Raw genomic sequence first — 19,334 nt, 5'->3', positions numbered from 1 at the left:
CCTGGAGAATCCCAGGGACGGGGGAGCCTGGTGGGCTTCCATCTATGGGGTCACACAGAGTCGGACACAACTGAAGTGACTTAGCAGCAGCAGCAGCAGCAGTGTATATATGTCAGTGCCACTCTTTCAGTTCACCCCACCCTCTCCTTCCCCCGCTGGGTTCACAAGTTCATTCTCTATGTCTGCATCTCTATTCTTGCCTTGAAATAGATTCATCAGTACCATTTTTCTAGATTCTGTATATATGTGTTAATATACAATATTTGTTTTTCTCTTTCTGATTTACTTCACTCCGTATGACAGACTTTAGGTTCATTCCACTCATTACAACTGACTCAAATTCGTTCCTTTTTGTGGCTGAGCAATATTCCATTGTATATATGTACAACAATTTCTTTATCTATTCATCTGTCAGTGGACATCTAGATTGTATCCTCTGTCTTTAAAAGAAGCCCTTTGTCACTCTTGAAAATCAGTCCTTTACCCTCTGATACTTTTTCCATTGTCAATTTTTATAATATTTCTATTTGCGGTTTTTATAATATTAGCTATTTCTTTCACTACCTCTTGGTATCAGGATTAGAAATTTTAGTTTGTTCAACGTGGCAAAATATCTCAAATAAGCTCCCCATGGTGGTATTTCAAGTTTCTTACCTATGTTTGTCCTTCCTCTTCCAGCGTGAAAATTATTATTTTTTTAATTGAGCTATAACTCACAATCCAATCCACCTTTTGAAAAACATACCTTTTTTGATGAAGAGGGAGGAAAGAAAAGCAGACCTTATGTGGCTTACCAGCAGACATATGATTGCTTTCTAGTAGTGGTCTCTTGCCTGGGAGATGACCTGAGTTCCAAAGTCAAGGTAAGGAGGGAAGACAATAGTCACACTGACAGGGGGAGGAAGGAGAGTGCACGCATAGATTGTCTAGTCAGAAAGAAGGAGTGACTTCCTTTCAACAACTTCCTCTCATAACAAGTTTGTCGTTCCTTATTTCACAGCAAATGGTCTTCGGTCAAATATCATAGGCAGAACTAGATACAAATTATTTTGTATATAGTTTGGAGTTACTGCTACATAGGTCCTTTGTTTCCTATGTTGGTTGTGCTGGGTCTTTGTTGTGCACAGGATTAGTTGCCCTGTAGCATGTGGGGTCTTACTTCCCCGATCAGGGATGGAACCCGTCTCACTTGCATTGGAAGGTGGCGTCTTAACCACTGGATTATCAGAGGAGTACCCTCAGGTCCTTTGTAAGAACCTCTTGTACTCTAGACATTGTTAGATCCTTTGTAGTATCGTGTAAACATTAAAATATCACAGGCCAGGGAATTCCCTGGCAGTCCAATGGGTAGGACTCTGTGCTTCCACTGCAGGGAACACAAGTTCTATCCCTGGTCAGGGAACTAAGATCCTGAAAGCTACCAGGTCATAAATAAATAAATAAAATATCATATTCTAAATCAAATATGAAATTTTGCTATACAATTTTGACAACATTTTGGGTAATTTTTGTTTTGAAATTATTTAAACTACTATGAAAGCGAAAGTGGAGAGTGAAAAAGTTGGCTTAAAACTCAACATTCAGAAAACTAAGATCATGGCATCTGGTCCCATCACTTCATGGCAAATAGATGGGGAAACAGTGACAGACTTTATTTTGGGGGGCTCCAAAATCACTGCAGATGGTGACTGCAGCCGTGAAATTAAAAGACGCTTGCTCCCTGGAAAGAAAGTTATGACCAACCTAGACAGCGTATTAAAAAGCAGAGACATTACTTTGCCAACAAAGGTCCGTCTAGTCAAGGCTACGGTTTTTCCAGTGGTCATGTATGGATGTGAGAGTTGGACCGTAAAGAAAACTGAGTGCCAAAGAGTTGATGCTTTTGATCTGTGGTGTTGGAGAAGACTTTTAAGAGTCCCTTGGACTGCAAGGAGATCCAACCAATCCATCCTAAAGGAAATCAGTCCTGAATATTCATTGGAATGACTGATGTTGAAGCCAAACCCCAATACTTTGGCTACCTGATGTGAAAAACCAACTCATTTGAAAAGACCCTGATGCTGGGAAAGATTGAAGGCGGGAGGAGAAGGGGATGACAGAGGATGAGATGGTTGGATAACATCACCAACTCAACGGACATGAGTTTGAGTAAACTCCAAGAGTTAGTGATGGACAGGGAGGCCTGGTATGATGTTGTCCATGGGGTCGCAAAGAGTTGGACACGACTGAGCGACTGAACTGAACTGAAACTATTAGAAGTAATGTTTAATTTATGTTTGCTTATCGTTCCTCAGAGATTATGCAATCTTATGAATTTATGTAGATGAAATAAAATCTAGCCTTCACATGCCTTTCAAACATAATGCATTTATTTTGATTAATTTTATAATTGATAAACTTCACATGATACATGTGTGGACATTTGTTTTATTCATTTCAAAAAATTGTGCAGAGATATACCTTTGTTTTAAATGTTAGTATTTTAAATACATTTAAATACACTATAAATACATTTAAAAATGCATTACATAAATTCACAGAAACCCAATTAACCCAGAAAAGTACAAATAAAAAAGTAAAATCCTTTTTCCTAGCTGGTGTTCCCATTTTCTAGAGTCTAGAAGCCACCACTGTTGATAGGGCCTTGTGTGTCCTTCCAGAAATTTTGCATGCATATCCCAGCATGACAATGAAAAAAATTAGTAGTCGATTTAAGAAATAAATGGAAAACTTTGTTCAGGCCAACCTGCAAATTATTACCCAGGAGATAAAGGAAATGGCAACCTGCTCCAACATTTTTGCCTGGAGAATCCCTTGGACAGAGAAGCCTGACGGACTACAGTCCACAGGGTGGCAAAGCGTCAGACATGACTGAAACAACTTAGCATACATGCAGCGTTCTGAGAGCTCTGAGGACTATTCTGCATCTTGAAGGTCAAAGCATATATAAATATATAAGTTTTTTGAGACAAAGGGTTATACATCAAAATAATATATTGACAGTTTACATAGTCCAACAAGGTGAGTAGTGGCTTATTGTGACCCCTTACAGGATTGAGAAAGGAATGTTATCTCCTAAGGTGTTACCTGTTGGTACCAGGAGGAAATAGCTTTTTTTTTGGTGAATAAGCATTCCTGTGTCTTCTAAGGGGATCTAGTTAATGTATAACGCAGGTGCACAAGGCATGCTAAAGGGGAAGGGGTGGTGGCTCAAACAGGCAGGGAGAGAATTTTATGTTTAACATTTTTCTTGTCCTGTCTTAAAAATAACTTTATTTCATCAATTCTCTCTTTTGATAATTAATCAAAAGGTGATCAAATATTTGGTCCCTTGATGCTAGGATGGTTGGTTACCTCCTGTGGTATACCATGTCCCTCGATGCTGGTTCCTCATAGCCCAGTTCTTTCTTTTCTTTTAGGGGAGTTGTACTGGTAGGATGTCTGGCAAGGACTGACAGTTAATTTCAAGTGGTCCAATAGGACTTATGCCAATTTTCCCTTGCATGTATACTGTGCATGTCCATTATTTTATAGAGAATATGGATGTGATTAATAGTTTCAAATGGTTTGGATATGTTCTAAATGGGAGTAGGTGATACACAACATAAAGGCAAGAAACTACTATTAATATTTTTTAGGTTACACAAACTGTTATTAAAATGTAGGAGTAACTATCATTAGCAAAGATTTAAGCCAACATCCGCCTGAATCAAACCATCTTCCTAACATTTCACTTAAACTGGAAAGAGGATCATTCAGAGTGGAAATTTGATTTTTCTTATGTGTCATAAGGCAGGTTACATTAGAAGACTCATCAGGTATAAAAACACAAATCTTGAAGGTCAAAGCATATATAAATATATGTGAATATATTCACTGTGTGTGATAGTGCAAGTTGCCCCTGTAGGACTGCTTTCCTCATCATGGAAACTTCTTAACTGAACAAACTAATGACTTGGTTTCATGCGTGCATGCTCAGTTTCTAAGTTGTGTCTTTGTGACCCCATGAACTGTAGCCTACAGGCTCCTCTGTCCATAGAATTCCCAAGCAAGAATACTGGAGTGGGTTGTCATTTCCTTCTCCAGGGGATCTTCCCAACCCAGGGATCGAATCCATGTCACCTGCTTGGCAGGCCGGAAGCCATCTGACAAGCCCAATGATGGTTACTACCATTTAAAGCTTACTGGCTGAATTTTGTTGATGCCTCTTTATAAATAATGACATATTCTATTCCAAGTGAAGGAACAAATATCATGACCCAATAATCATACCACTGAAACACTAATTGAACAGGTGTGTATAGTAAGTCGCTTCAGTTATGTTCGACTCTTTGCAATCCTATGGACCGTAGCCCACCAGGCTCCTCTGTCCATGGAATTCTCTAGGCAAGAATTCTGGGGTGGATTGCCATCCCTTCCCAACCCAGGGATCGAACCCATCTTTCACGTCTCCTGTATTGGTAGGCAGGTTCTCTACCACTAGCACCACCTGGGTAGCCCAATTGAACCTAGCAGGCCAAATTAAAGACAGGTTGGCAGGGACTATTTTCAAGGCTACCCATAGGTGACCTTGAGCCTAAGGAAAACCAATTGTTCATCTTCCTAACCAACCTGGGAATAGCTAAGGCCATAAATTTGTTCCATAAATCTATTGGGTCCTGTTAGGAGCTACTCAATATATTTAATATCTAGTGAAAAGGAATATTTATAGATAGATTAAACATAAGAGTTTAATGTAAGAGTGTCCCATTTCATAAGAGTGATTATCATCAGTACTTGCATGGTACCAGAATTCCTTTCTTCTAAGCTAAAATCGATAAGGGCCTTCCAATTAGAACCTTGGAGAGGAGAGATCCACTGAGGCAACCCAGAAATACTGGACATAGGTAATCAACCATAAATCTAGCAACTGGGTTGATTTTTGACATTTGCATAAGCCTGAGCTCAAGAAAGTAATGTTTGGTTCACAAACAAAAGTGTGATCAAGTCTCAAAGTAATTATTACACAGGTCTGGTTCGGTATCTTGGAAGCTGTCTACTTCGGATGTTGTCTTCTTCTTGTCCTGGTCTGGTACTGCTGGTCTCAGTCTAAGAGGGTGTCAGAAACAGGAGTTTCAGTCCATTTAAGAGAGAAGACCTGATATGGCCCCTTCCAACAAGGCTGTGGACAGTCCTTTATCTGATGTCTTTTCCAATGTGAATAATCTTCTGGTTGCAGGTCATGAGGCATCTGATCTGTATCCAAAAATAGATTACTGTGATAAACTTCAGAAATAAACATAGAGTATCCTTTTAATAATTCAATTAAGGGGCTTCTCTGGTGGTACAGTGGTTAAGAATCCACCTTCCAATGCAGGGGATGTGGATTTTATCCCTGGTCAGGGAACTAAGATTCTCACATACCACAGGGCAACCAAGCTCACATGCCACAACCACTGAGCCTACCTTCCACAGCTAGAGAGAAGTCCACAAGCTGAAAAGAACCTGTTAGCCACGACTAAGGCCTGATACAGCAAAAATAAATAAATATTTTTAAAAATAAGTCTTAAAAAAATTCTATGAATCTTCTTGTAGATGAGGCATTTTTGCAAAGACATCAAAGTAATGTCTTAGAATGACAAAAGACTTTAAAGGTATAGCTAGCCTGGAAAATCCCGTGGATGGAGGAGCCTGCAAGCCTGCAGTCCATGGGGTCGCTGAGGGTCGGACACGACTGAACGACTTCACTTTCACTTTTCACTTTCATGCATTGCAGAAGGAAATGGCAACCCACTCCAGTGTTCTTACCTGGAGAATCCCAGGGACGGGGGAGCCTGGTGGGCTGCCGTCTATGGGGTCCCACAGAGTCAGACACGACTGAAGTGACTTAGCAGCAGCAGCAGAGATCTGATTACAATGCAATTGACAAAAAAACTTAGTTATTGCTATAACGTACAACATTTTAAGATCATAATTAGAATTATGACTGGTAGCATTATACCAGAACATATCCAATTTTAGAAATTTTATATAATTTATAAGAATATTTATATTAATGACATTTTATCCATACAGTGCAACCTGAGAAGGTTTATCTCCACTCCACTAGGCAATGCTTCCCATATAACCCAACATACCAAACAATCCTAATTGTTTAATCTCTCTCTGGGATGCTTCAGGGAGCGTCTAAAGTATCCCCAAATTAGCTGGAGGCAGGAAAGAATTTTGTGTTTAAAAATTTTCTTGTCCTAAAAAAAAAGTGCTTGCCCTGCCTTAAAATAAAAATAATTTTATTTCATATATACATCTATAAAAATACACAAATGGTATTGCATGATGTGTACAGTGCATCATGATATTTTTCACTTCCACTAATTACTATGGAAGTTTTTTTTTTCATACCTATGGATTTATTTCATTGTTTTCAAATGTTGTATAACATTCTGTAAGATGAACTATAATATATTGAGCTAGTGCCCTGTAAATATATCTTCTTAAAAAATGCTTGTCTTTTGGGGTATAGTGGCATTGTGGGTGACTTTTTCTGCCTTATATTTACAACAATATTAAAGCGTCTATGCTGTTCCTATAATTTTTTTTTTGCCATGTCACTTGACTTGTGGGATCTTAGTTCCCAGAACAGGGACTGAACAAAGGCCCTCAGCAGTTAACCACTGGACCACCAGGGAATTCCCTATAATTAGCTATTTTAATTTTTTTTTTAAAAAAAAAACATCTTTTAGGGTGTTGTTTGCAATAACAAAATTCAACAGGGGACTCTGGGATTCAGTAAAGACTGAGAAGGGGCATTTGAATCTACTCATTCAGGAATAGATAATGGCCCCTAATTACATTTTCAATAGAGGTCAAAACCAAATTATTGCAAGTTAAGAGGTGAATGTAATTGCCAGGCAGATAATTTGTTAGAGGAGTTTGCCAAAGATTGGTGAAAACAGGACAGACTCTTTAAAGAGCAGCAAAGTTGGGCAAAGGCTTTGTTCAAATTTGGAAAGGCACGGACAGAACAGGTGTAAGGTCTGCCTCCTTAGCTATTTTGATTATAAGCTTAAAGAAGACCTGATTAACAGTGGAGGGTTGATAGTGTTGCAGGAGGGGGGCCCCATCCAGGGCCCAAGAGTGGGCTCTTGTTTAACACTCAGAAATAAGTTGTCTGAGGAGACTCGCATGCTGACATAGCAAGAGGCGTTATTGGGAAGGGCGCCGGGGGTGGGGAGAATAGGAGGGTAAGGGGTACCCAGGAGGACTGCGCTGCCACATGGGTCACAGTCTTGGGTTTTATGGTGATGGGATTAGTTTTCTTTCTGGGTTGCATCTTGCCAGTCATTCTGACTCAGGGTCCTTCCTGGTGGTGTGCACATCACTCAACCAAGATAGATTCCAGCGAGAAGGATTCTAGGAGGACATATTGACTGGTGTCTATAGTCTCTCCTTTTGAGCTTTCCAGAATTCTCGTGGGTGCTGGCTAGTTCTGTGTCCTGACCAGGATCTCCTGTCCTACAATAGCTCATGCAAATGGTTACTGTGGTGCCTGGCCAGGGTGTGCTGTTTCCATTTCTCCTATCAGTAGCAGCCTAAGACAATGTCCTCACCTTTTTCTTTTTGTTGTTTTACTTGGTAAAAAGGGAGTGAAGGTAAAAGGTCCTCATAAATTATGATCTTGTGAGGTCAGTAACCAGGCACTTGGAAGGGGAGGAAGGCCTTCATCATAAATCCCTCACGGTTCACCCATAAGCAAAATCTAGTTTGTGTCAAGCTGGCTTCTTGGAAAATGTGAGGAAATCTATTATATTTAAAATCCTAAACTCATATTTGCCTCAGTGAGGGTCTTTTTGTTTTGTTTTTGACCGTGCCATGCAGCATGCGGAACCTTAGGTCCCCCCTGCTGCTGCTGCTACTGCTAAGTCACTTCAGTCATGTCCGACTCTGTGTGACCCCATAGACGGCAGCCCACCAGGCTCCCCCGTCCCTGGGATTCTCCAGGAAAGAACACTGGAGTGGGTTGCCATTTCCTTCTCCAATGCAGGAAAGTGAAAAGTGAAAGGGAAGTCGCTTAGCTGTGTCCAACCCCCAGCGACCCCATGGACAGCAGCCTACCAGGCTCCATCAATGGGATTTTCCAGGCAGGAGTACTGGAGTGGGGTGCCATTGCCTTCTCCGTACCAGGGATCAAACCCGTACCCCCTGCTTTGGAAGCACAGAGTCTTAACCTCTGGACCGCCAGGGAAGTCCCCTTGGTGAGGGTCTTTTGAAGAAGAAAATGGAGAGAACAAAATAACCAGAGAATATGAATTAGGTTGATAAACAGGAATGACTTAGGCAAAATTATGTACTTTGAGAGTTACCCTATTCTGGTGTAGTTCTAGAAGTCATGTCCTCATCTTTGTTTAATATGAGGATTAGCCCTCACTTGGGCGAATTTCCAGCTAGGTTAAAGGGGAAGGTGGTACCAGGTCAGTGAGGATATATTTAGGACAAAGCACTGGGCCTTAACACACACCTCAAATCACATCATTTTGAACAGGAAGGGTTTCCAGCCATCCCAGTTCCAGCCACTGCAGCACTGAAGGTGTGCCCTCAGGGAAATTCAGGATCAAGAAAAACAGGAAGCATTCTGTGCCTTGGGTATTAGCCTTAGTTAAGATGCATATCTAAGGAGTAATTTCAGTGAACCCAGATCCTTGCATCTTTCCAAAACAGAAGAGTGCTAAAATCACCAATCTGTAGTATCTGTTCTTTGTGATGAGCAGTAATCTTTTGATGTTTGACTACATGTTTCCAGCAAAAAACTCATATGCCCTGGGACTTCACTGGCGGTCCAGTGACTAAGACTCCACACTCTCAGTGCAGGGTGCTAGGGTTCAATATCTGGTCAGGGAACTAGATCCCACATGCCACAACTAAAGATTCCACATGCTGCAGTGAAGATCAAAGATCCCATGTTCCACAACTAAGACCTGGTGCAGCCAAATAAATATTAAAACAAAACAGAAAAACAGGGGCTTCCCTGGTAGTTCAGTGGTAGAGAATATGCCTGCAAATGCAGGAGAATATACAACTAAGCCGGTGTGTCACAACTCTTGAGCCTGGGCTCTAGGACCCAGGAGCCACAACTGCTGAAGCCCATATGCCCTAGAGCCCTTGCTCCACAGCAAGGCTTCTTGAGGAGAAGCCTGAGCACTGAAATTAGACAGTAGCCCCCCTGCTTGCTGCAACTAGAATAATGCCTTCATGGCAATGAAGACCCAACACAGCCAAAAATAAACTTAAAAAAAAAAAAAACAATAAAAATCTCATATACCCTGGCTTTCCCTTGACCTCTTTGGAACAGTTCCTCAGTTTTCTGAGAAGTTGTCTCCCAGGCTGTAGTACTCAGTTCAGTTCAGTTCAGTTGCTCAGTCGTGTCTGACTCTTTGCGACCCCATGAACCGCAGCACACCAGGCCTCCCTGTCCATCACCAACTCCCAGAGTCCACCCAAACCCATGTCCATTGTGTCGGTGATGCCATCCAACCACCTCATCCTCTGTTGTCCCCTTCTCCTCCTGCCCTCAGTCTTTCCCATCATCAAGGTCTTTTCAAATGAGTTAGCTCTTCGCATCAAGTGGCCAAAGTATTGGAGTTTCAGCTTCAACATCAGTCCCTCCAATGAACACCCAGGACTGATCTCCTTTAGAATGGACTGGTTGGATCTCCTTGCAGTCCAAGGGACTCTCAAGAGTCTTCTCCAACACCACAGTTCAAAAGCATCAATTCTTTGGCACTCAGCTTTCTTTATAGTCCAACTCTCACATCCAAACATGACTATTGGGAAAACTATGGCCTTGACTAGACGGACCTTTGTTAACAAGGTAATGTCTCTGCTTTTTAATATGCTGTCTAGGTTGGTCATAACTTTCCTTCCAAGGAGTAAGCGTCTTTTAATTTTATGACTGCAGTCACCATCCGCAGTGATTTTGGAATACAGAAAAATAAAGTCAGCCGCTGTTTCCACCGTTTCCCCATGTATTTGCCATTAAGTGATGGGACCGGATGCCATGATCTTAGTTTTCTGAATGTTGAGCTTTAAGCCAACTTTTTCACTCTCCTCTTTCACTCTCATCAAGAGGCTCTCTAGTTCTTCTTCACTTTCTGCCATAAGGGTGGTGTCATCTGCATATCTGAGGTTATTGATATTTCTCCCAGCAATCTTGATTCCAGCTTGTGCTTCATCCAGCCCAGTGTTTCTCATGATGTACTCTGCATATAAGTTAAATAAGCAGGGTGACAATATACAGCCTTGACATACTCCTTTTCCTATTTGGAACCAGTCTATTGTTCCATGCCCAGTTCTAATAAGATCTTTGAAGCAAACAACTCAAAAATTTTAGGTTGTGCATTGTTCTGCAGTTGATACCCTGTAATGAGCATTCTCTTCTAACACCTAGAATCCTCTGTGTTTAGGTTGAGTCAAGGCCTCTGAATACTCTCTGGTGGCCAGGCTAGCTGTGGGGAAAGGGGAGGGGAGCTGGCAGGTGAAGGGCTCAGAGGAGGAGGAAAAGTGACTTTTCATGTTACCTTTTCATATTTTGAATCTCTTGATTTTTTTTATTATGGAAATATTTCATTCAAAAATATAAGTTGTTTTAAAGACTTGATTAAGGGAGGGGTGAGAGGAAGGCTCAAGAGGGAGGTGGTATGTATATACATACAGCTGATTCATGCTGTTGTACAGCAGAATGTAACACAACATTGTAAAGCAATTATACTCCAATTAAAAAAAAACTTGATTAACACAGAGAAGAGAAATTTGGTTTTGTTTTCTGGTCAGCATGGGCTCCTGGATTTACTTCATTTCATTCCTACTTCTTCATTTGATCTGTAATTTCATAATGTGATGTTTTAGTTTAGGGCCCTCTCCCTGCAAACCACATCTCCAACCCAAATTAACTAAACAAGTCAGCTTTTCTTTCACCACATCTTTGTTTCCCATCAGCAAACAAAACATCTTGCTAAACACAGACTAACCACCTGAAGCCTGACAACTGAATTACAGGCAGACGCCAGCCCTGCCTGCTATTAGCTGCATGACCTTCAGCAGGGTGCTCATAAAACATTCTGGAATTTGGTTGCTTCATATGGGGCTGAGGAAGGTGCACTCACGAGGTTAGAGGTCAAAGGGCCTAGACTCACTTTTTGGTTCTGCCACTTGGTTGCTCTGTAAACCTGGGCATGCTGCTTGGCCTATGAGCTTCAGTTTTTTTTAAAAAAATAGCGATGAATCTTCTTTCCAGGGAGGTTGTGAAAGTGAAATAAGAAATGTCAATGTACCTGCTGTCTAGAACAACTGGGCTCTCAAATCTTATTAGTGTCTTTTCCTTCCTCTTTACCTTATTTCCAGTTTTGTTTTAAATTGGTAAAATGAGACTTTGTGAACTTTGTAAAGCCTGCCTGTGACTCAGGCCCTCTGCCTTTCATAGTGCTTCACAAACTGTGAAGCAGAATTTTGTGGTTGTTTTGGCACCAGGCAGACTTGGGCCCCAGGCTGTGAATTTCTCTGTCCTCTCTAAATTGTGTTTGAATTCCAGAGGAGAGCTCTGTTTTTCTAGGTGGAAATTAGGTAAACTTTTCCAGGAGCTTGCCCCAGGCATCACGCTGGGGGCTGGGAGCTCCCTCTGCTAGATCTTCCCAACGTTTTCTCTGGGCTCAGCAACGCCAAGCCACCTGAGTTGTCGGGTAGGTATTGTTCTTAGAAGCCACCTGGATGCTGGCTCAGTCTCTCTCAGGACAAGAGAAGCTGCTTAGACCTTTGAAACATATCATTGAAAACCTATTCACACTTACAGGGAAGCCAAACTGATAAGGATGATAAGGATGATGAGGATGATGACAATAATAATAAGCCCTACCTGCTGCTCACTATGTATATATACTATGCTATGGGAGAAGCCAGGATGCCTTCAGCCTAGTCACTTGAATTAATTTTTAAAGCTTTTATTGTATTTCTAGCTTTTCTGAAGTTTTCCTCCTACAGCACATGAAAGTGTAAGATCATAGTTTTAAACTTAGCCATACCAAGATGAGGAAAGAGAGAAGACAGTTAACCCCAAAATTAGTGAAGTGAAAGTCACTCAGTCATGTAGTTTAGAAATGAGCCAGAGGTACACATGGAAGTTTAGAAGACTACATTAAGACACTTGACAGGGAAAAGATAAAAAGAAAGAAAGAAAAGAGACACTTGGGGGAGTTCCCTGGTGGCCTAGTGGTTAGGATTTCTGGTTTTCATTGCTGTGGCCCAGGTTCAATCTCTGGCTGGGAACCTGAGATCCTGCAAACTGCTAGGTGCAGCCAAAAAAAAAAAAAAAAAAAAGGAGTAAGAAAAAGACACCTGGCATTGCCATTCAGAGGATTTGTAAGGTTTATTAAACAGCAACTCTCCCTGGCCCTCAGCATTTTTGTCTTAAGATGAGGGGGATTGGTATCAAACCCTCCCTAGCTCTGACTTTCCTAGGCCAGATGCTTACAAAGAAGTTCTTTTGTTTCAACCATGTCCTTTCCCATGAGCAAGGGGGAAGAAAGAAAGGATCCCAATTTTTATATTTTATAGAGCAAATAGCCTATGCCAGGCACTGCATGAGCTATTTTGTTTACATTAATGTATACATTAACTCCTAGAACAGCATTGCTCTGTTAATTTGGCCAGTGGTCTTAAAATGGGGGTGGCAGTGGGAGTGCATTGCCAGCAGTACCATCACAATGTTCTCTTATTTCTGTCTTATCAAGAAAACAAGAAAGTAGGGACTTCCCTAGTGGTCTGTTGCAGGGAAAAGCCAATTCTGACTCCATGTTGGAATTGTTTCTTTGACTTGCTTTTTGTTGCTTTTGTTGTTATAATCATACATAATGGTCTGTCTCAGAGAATCTTGCCCTTCTGCCTGACTGGTAAACTAAACTGCCTTTGTTCAGAACCCTGCCCTCCCTTTAGATGGCAAGAATGAAGAAATTAATACATTCCCTGCCTGAGGCTTGCCATTCTAGGAGATATTTGCAAGATTAATGGCCACCTCCCCCAACCATCTTCGATCTATAAAAAGAACCTGACATCCAGCTCCAGATAAGATGGTTATTTTGAGTTAGTCTGCCATTTTCTTGGTCAGCCAGCTTTCTGAATAAAGTCAAATACCTTGCCTCAACACCTCCTCTCTCATTCATTGGCCAGTCCTGCAGTGAGCAGAGGGAGTTTGGAGTCAGTGACAGTTCAGTGGTTAAAAATTCTGTCTTCCAATGCTGAGGACATGGATTCAATCCCTGGTTGCCAAGATCCCACATGTCTCGAAACTAAGCCTGTCCACCACAAGAGACCGTATGTGCCGCAGTAAGACCCAACGCAACCAAATAAATATTAAAAAAAAAAAAGTAATTAATAAACATAAATGGATAGACAGAAGCATGTATACATATGTATTTATTACAAATAACATATTTTCATGTGGTACATAATTTAAATTTTACATTGAGGTGCAAAATTAAAAAACAAAAGGAGTTGAAACTATATGCTGGACATTGGCAGTAAGATAATCCCAGTTAATCTACCAAGCATATTTTATTGGGGTTAACTGAGAGTTCATAATATGTCCAAATGAAGTTTCATGTATAAATCACAGGTGAACTGTTTCCCAATCCATCCTTTCTGTCCTTTTCCCTACTTAAATTGCACGTGGGGAACTTATCTGACAGTTCAGTGTTTAAGAACAAGGCCGGGGGCTCTTTGATCCCAGCTGGGGGAACTAAGATCCCACAGGCTTTGTGGCCTGAATAAAAAAAAAAAAGAAAATGTAATTCACTAAATATTCTCATTGTAAAGTAATCAGAAAGCATAGAGAAAAGACTTCTGGGCTGTTCTCCCCTCTGCCCTCCTCCCCACCCCCAACCCTGAACTTACTCACCCACTTATCCAGGCCTCTCCTCAGAGAGCCACAATTATTTACTTTTTTTTGGAGTGGGGGTGCTGTACTAGGCCTTCATTCCTGCACAGGCCTTTCTCTAGTGGCGGCAATCAGGAGCTAATCTCTAGTTGTGCTGCTCAGGTTCTCATTGCAGTGGCTTCTCTTGTGGAACATGGGCCCTAGAGTGCTCAGGCTTCAGTAATTGCGGCTCCTAGGCTCTAGGGTGCGACTTCCCTTTCACTTTTCACTTTCATGCATTGGAGGAGGAAATGGTAACCCACTCCAGTGTTCTTGCCTGGAGAATCCCAGGGACGGGGGAGCCTGGTGGGCTGCCATCTATGGGGTCGCACAGAGTCGGACACGACTGAAGTGACTTAGCAGCAGCAGCAGCAGCAGGCTCTAGGGTACAGGCTCAATAGTTGTGGCTATTGGGCTTAGTTGGTCTGAGGCATGTGGGATCTTCTCAGAGGGATCGAACCCAAGTCTCCTGCATTGGCAGGAGGATTCTTTACCACTGAGCCATCAGGGAAGTCCCACAATTCTCTTTTAGATGTGTATTCCAGCTCTATAAAAAGTAAAGTTTCATCATTGATATCCTTAAGTCCTTGCTTTAAGGAAAAAAAAGAGAGAGACTGGAAAGAGTAAGGGGAAAATGGAACTCAGTAACCTACAAAACTTTTGGGCAGGATGTTTTTAAAATGCACGTTCAGAATGGGAACTTGAACTGTGCCTTGAACTTTCCAGCATGAGCATCTGGCTACCCCCACCTTGGTAAATACTGCTGATTGACTGTCTCTGGCACTGGCCCACCTGCCAGGGACAGTCAAACACAGGAAAGCTGACAAATTACCAGCATCTTTCACTTTTTCATTTTTATTCTTTATATTTATCAGTCTCCCATACTCGGATGATGGCTGAGAATGGGAGTTTCTCTTACACACAGTAGCAGAGACAGTTTCTCTTTTTCTCTTTCTTTTCTAAAGGACAATGTCAAGGACGTGTCAAAGCCAGGTCAGTAAATGTTACATCAGAGATACTGCTGCTATATTTACTCCCACTTGCCCTTCAAGCAAAGTAATTTATATGATGAAAAACAGCAGAGACAAACCGACCTGGGTATCTTCAGAGAAAGAAAGCATTGAATTTTAAAGCTGTGTGTGGTCTTGGCATTGCAGTTAATTTCTCTGTGGACTAAATTTCCTTTTTCTCTCTTTTCCCACCTTTTTAGAATTCTCTCCGAAGAAAGAGTTAAAGAGACATGGTACTTCATCCCAGGCCTGCAGACCTGCAGTTGCTATTCAGGATTCAATTCATTCCAGGCTGTCACCATAGCCTTGAGATGAGAGAGACTAAACAGACAGGAGAATGACGAGCAGAATTACCACCAGATTGGCTTCTGTTCCACTCCCACCCTGAAGCCCTCTCTGGGAGTTTTCATTCTTCAAACCTCAGTTTTCTGCTTTTTAATCAATTTTGTTTGCATATTGTTTGGAGAATAAATATTAATAAGGTCTTGTGGGGAAAGAAAGGTTATTCAGTTTTGACTCCATTCAATAATCATTTCTTTCTTAAAAAATTGAAGTACAGTTGATGTTGGGTTTCCAGATGGCTAAGTGGTAAAGAATCCACCCACCAATGAAGGAGACATGGATTCAATCCCTGGCTCAGGAAGATACCCTGAGAAGTAAATGGCAACCCACTCAAGTATTCTTGTCTGGGAAATCCCATGGACAGAGGAGCCTGGCAGGCTACAGTCCATGGCTTAGCAAAAGAGTCAGTTACAACTTAGGGACGAAACAACAACAATAACTTGATTAGCAACTGTTTGAATCTGCCCTTTGCAACTCAGGGAAGATCTTGGAGGCTGGGGTCTTGCCTGCAAGAAATGGGAGACAGAAAGACCTCTGTGCCTGCTCACTTTCAATCACAGACCTATCACAGACCAGAGTTCTCTGTGCTCTATAGTAGGACGTAGTTTTTCCATCATATATATTAATATAATAGTTTGAATCTGCTAATCCCAATTCCTGCTCCATCCCCCCACACACTTGGCCACCACAAGTCTGTTCTCTATGTCTATGAGTCTCTTTATGTTTCATAGATAAGTTCATTTGTGCTATCTTTTAGATTCCACATGATATCATATGGTATTTGTTTTCCTTACTTCACTTACTATGATAACGTCTAGGTCCATCCATGTTACTGCAAATGGCATTATTTCCTCCTTTTTTGTGGCTGAGTAATGTTCCATTTTGTATGTGTACCCCATCTTTTTATCCACTCATCTGTCAATGGACATTTAGGTTCTTCCATGTTTTGACTGTTGTGAATAGTGCTGCTATGAACATAGTGGTTCGTGTTCATAGTGGTTCATTTTTAATTATAGTTGTGTCCAGATACATGCCCAGGAGTGAGATTACTGGATCATATGGGAACTCTATTTTTAGCTTTTAAGGAACCTCCATACTGTTCTCTGTAGTGGTGGCACCAACTTACATTCTGACCAACAGTGTAAGAGAGTTCACTTTTTTCCACACCTTCTCCAGCATGTGTTATTTCAACAATCTTTTCTAAAGTACATATTAAGTGCTGGCAGAGAATACCATCCAGAGTAAAACATTGCACCTACCCTTAAGGAGTTAACAATCTAAAAAATGGGAAAAAAAATTATAAAGAACCTTAACCTCAGGCAGCAAATGTTAAATTTCAAATGAGGGAATGTTGAGGAAATAGGACAGGATTACGGGAAGTCCCTCATGCTCAGTTGGTAAAGAATCTGCCTGCAATGCAGGAGACCCTGGTTCAATTCCTGGGTTGGGAAGATCTGCTGGAGAAGGGATAGGCTACTCACTCCACAGCCTTGTCTAACTCAATGAAACTAAGCCATGCCGTGTGGGGCCACCCAAGACGGGCGGGTCATGGTGGAGAGGTCTGACAGAATGTGGTCCACTGGAGAAGGGAATGGCAAACCACTTCAGTATTCTTGCCTTGAGAACCCCATGAACAGTATGAAAAGGCAAAATGATAGGATACTGAAAGAGGAACTCCCCAGGTCAGTAGGTGCCTAATATGCTACTGGAGATCAGTGGAGAAATAACTCCAGAAAGAATGAAGGGACGGAGCCAAAGCAAAAACAATACCCAGTGTGGATGTGACTGGTGATAGAAGCAAGGTCCGATGCTGTAAAGAGCAATATTGCATAGGGACCTGGAATGTCAGGTCCATGAATCAAGGCAAATTGGAAATAGTCAAACAGGAGATGGCAAGAGTGAACGTCGACATTCTAGGAGTCAGTGACCTAAAATGGACTGGAATGGGTGAATTTAACTCAGATGACCATTACATCTACTACTGTGGGCAGGAATCCCTCAGAAGAAATGGAGTAGCCATCATGGTCAACAAGAGTCCTAAATGCAGTACTTGGATGCAATCTCAAAAATGACAGAATGATCTCTATTCGTTTCCAAGGCAAACCATTCAATATCACAGTAATCCAAGTCTATGCCCCAACCAGTAACACTGAAGAAGCTGAAATTGAACGGTTCTATGAAGACCTACAAGACCTTTTAGAACTAACACCCAAAAAAGATGTCCTTTTCATTATAAGGGACTGGAATGCAAAAGTAGAAAGTCAAGAAACACCTGGAATAACAGGCAAATTTGGCCTTGGAATATGGAATGAAGCAGGGCAAAAGCTAATAGAGTTTTGCCAAGAGAACGCACTGGTCATAGCAAACACCCTCTTCCAACAACACAAGAGAAGACTCTACACATGGACACCACTGAAATCAGATTGATTATATTCTTTGCAGCCAAAGATGGAGAAGCTCTATACAGTCAGTGAAAACAAGACTGGGGCTGACTATGGCTCAGATCATGAACACCTTATTGCCAAGTTCAGACTTAAATTGAAGAAAGTGGGGAAAACCACTAGACCATGCAGGTATGACCTAAATCAAATCCCTTATGATTATACAGTGGAAGTGAGAAATAGATTTAAGGGACTAGATCTGATAGATAGAGTGCCTGATGAACTATGGAATGAGGTTCGTGACATTGTACAGGAGACAGGGATCAAGACCATCCCCATGAACACACACACAGAACACAGAAGTCGCTCAGTCGTATCTGACTCTTTGCGATCCCATGGATTGTAGCCCACCAGGCTCCTTGGTCCATGGGATTTTCCAGGTGTGAATACTGGAGTGGGTTGCCGTTTCCTTCTCCAGGGGATCTTCCTGACCCAGGGTTCGAACCTGGGTCTCCCGCATTGTAGGCAGACGCTTTACCGTCTGAGCTACCAGGGAAGTCCATCAAAAAAAAGACTAGTAGTAAGTTTCAAAAGGATGACATCCCCATGGAAAAGAAATGCAAAAAAGCAAAATGGCTATCTGGGGAGGCCTTACAAATAGCTGTGAAAAGAAGAGAAGTGAAAAGAAAGGAGAAAAGGAAAGATATTCCCCCCCCCAAAAAAGAAAGATATTCCCATTTGAATGCAGAGCTCCAAAGAATAGCAAGGACAGATAAGAAAGCCTTCCTCAGTGATCAATGCAAAGAAATAGAGGAAAACAACAGAATGGGAAAGACTAGAGATCTCTTCAAGAAAATAAGAGATACCAAGGGAACATTTCATGTAAAGATGGGCTCGATAAAGGACAGAAATGGTATGGACCTCACGGGAAGCAGAAGATATTAAGAAGAAGTGGCAAGAATACAAAGAAGAACTGTAAAAAAAAGATCTTCACAACCCAGATAATCATGATGGTATGATCACTCACCTAGAGCCAGACATCCTGGAATGTGAAGTCAAGTGGGTCTTAGGAAGCATCACTACAAACAAAGCTAGTGGAGGTGATGGAATTCCAGTTGAGCTCTTTCAAATCCTGAAAGATGATGCTGTGAAAGTGCTGCACTCAATATGCCAGCAAATTTGGAAAACTCAGCAGTGGCCACAGGACTGGAAAAGGTCAGTTTTCATTCCAATCCCAAAGAAAGGCAATGCTAAAGAATGCTCAAACTACCACACAATTGCACTCATCTCACACGCTAGTAAAGTAATGCTCAAAATTCTCCAAGCCAGGCTTTAGCAATATGTGAACCGTGAACTTCCAGATGTTCAAGCTGGTTTTAGAAAAGGCAGAGGAACCAGAGATCAAGTTGCCAACATCTGCTGGATCACCAAAAAAGCAAGAGAGTTCCAGAAAAACATCTGTTTCTGCTTTATTGATTATGCCAAAGCCTTTGACCATGTGGATCACAATAAAGTGTGGAAAGTTCTGAAAGAGATGGGAATACCAGACCACCTGACCTGCCTCTTGAGGAACTTGTATGCAGGACAGGAAGCAACAGTTAGAACTGGACATGGAACAACAGACTGGTTCCAAATAGAAAAAGGAGTACGTCAAGGCTGTAT

General features: G+C 41.6%; 1 long non-coding RNA gene across 1 annotated transcript in view; it reads left to right on the top strand.

Moving 5' to 3' along the window:
- Nucleotides 1–15,865, top strand: part of LOC138985844 (uncharacterized) — a 46,025-nt gene extending 30,160 nt beyond the window's left edge. Inside the window, exon 3 of the long non-coding RNA XR_011462809.1 lies at nt 15,150–15,865. This is a non-coding gene — a long non-coding RNA (uncharacterized lncRNA). The remainder of the gene's footprint in view (nt 1–15,149) is intronic.
- Nucleotides 15,866–19,334: the final 3,469 nt, after the last annotated feature.

The sequence above is a fragment of the Bos mutus genome, chromosome 3 (assembly GCF_027580195.1).
Source record: "Bos mutus isolate GX-2022 chromosome 3, NWIPB_WYAK_1.1, whole genome shotgun sequence".
In the NCBI taxonomy this organism is placed as follows: domain Eukaryota; kingdom Metazoa; phylum Chordata; class Mammalia; order Artiodactyla; family Bovidae; genus Bos; species Bos mutus.
Note: the sequence above shows the minus strand (reverse complement) of the source record. Positions and strands in the feature narration are given on the sequence as shown.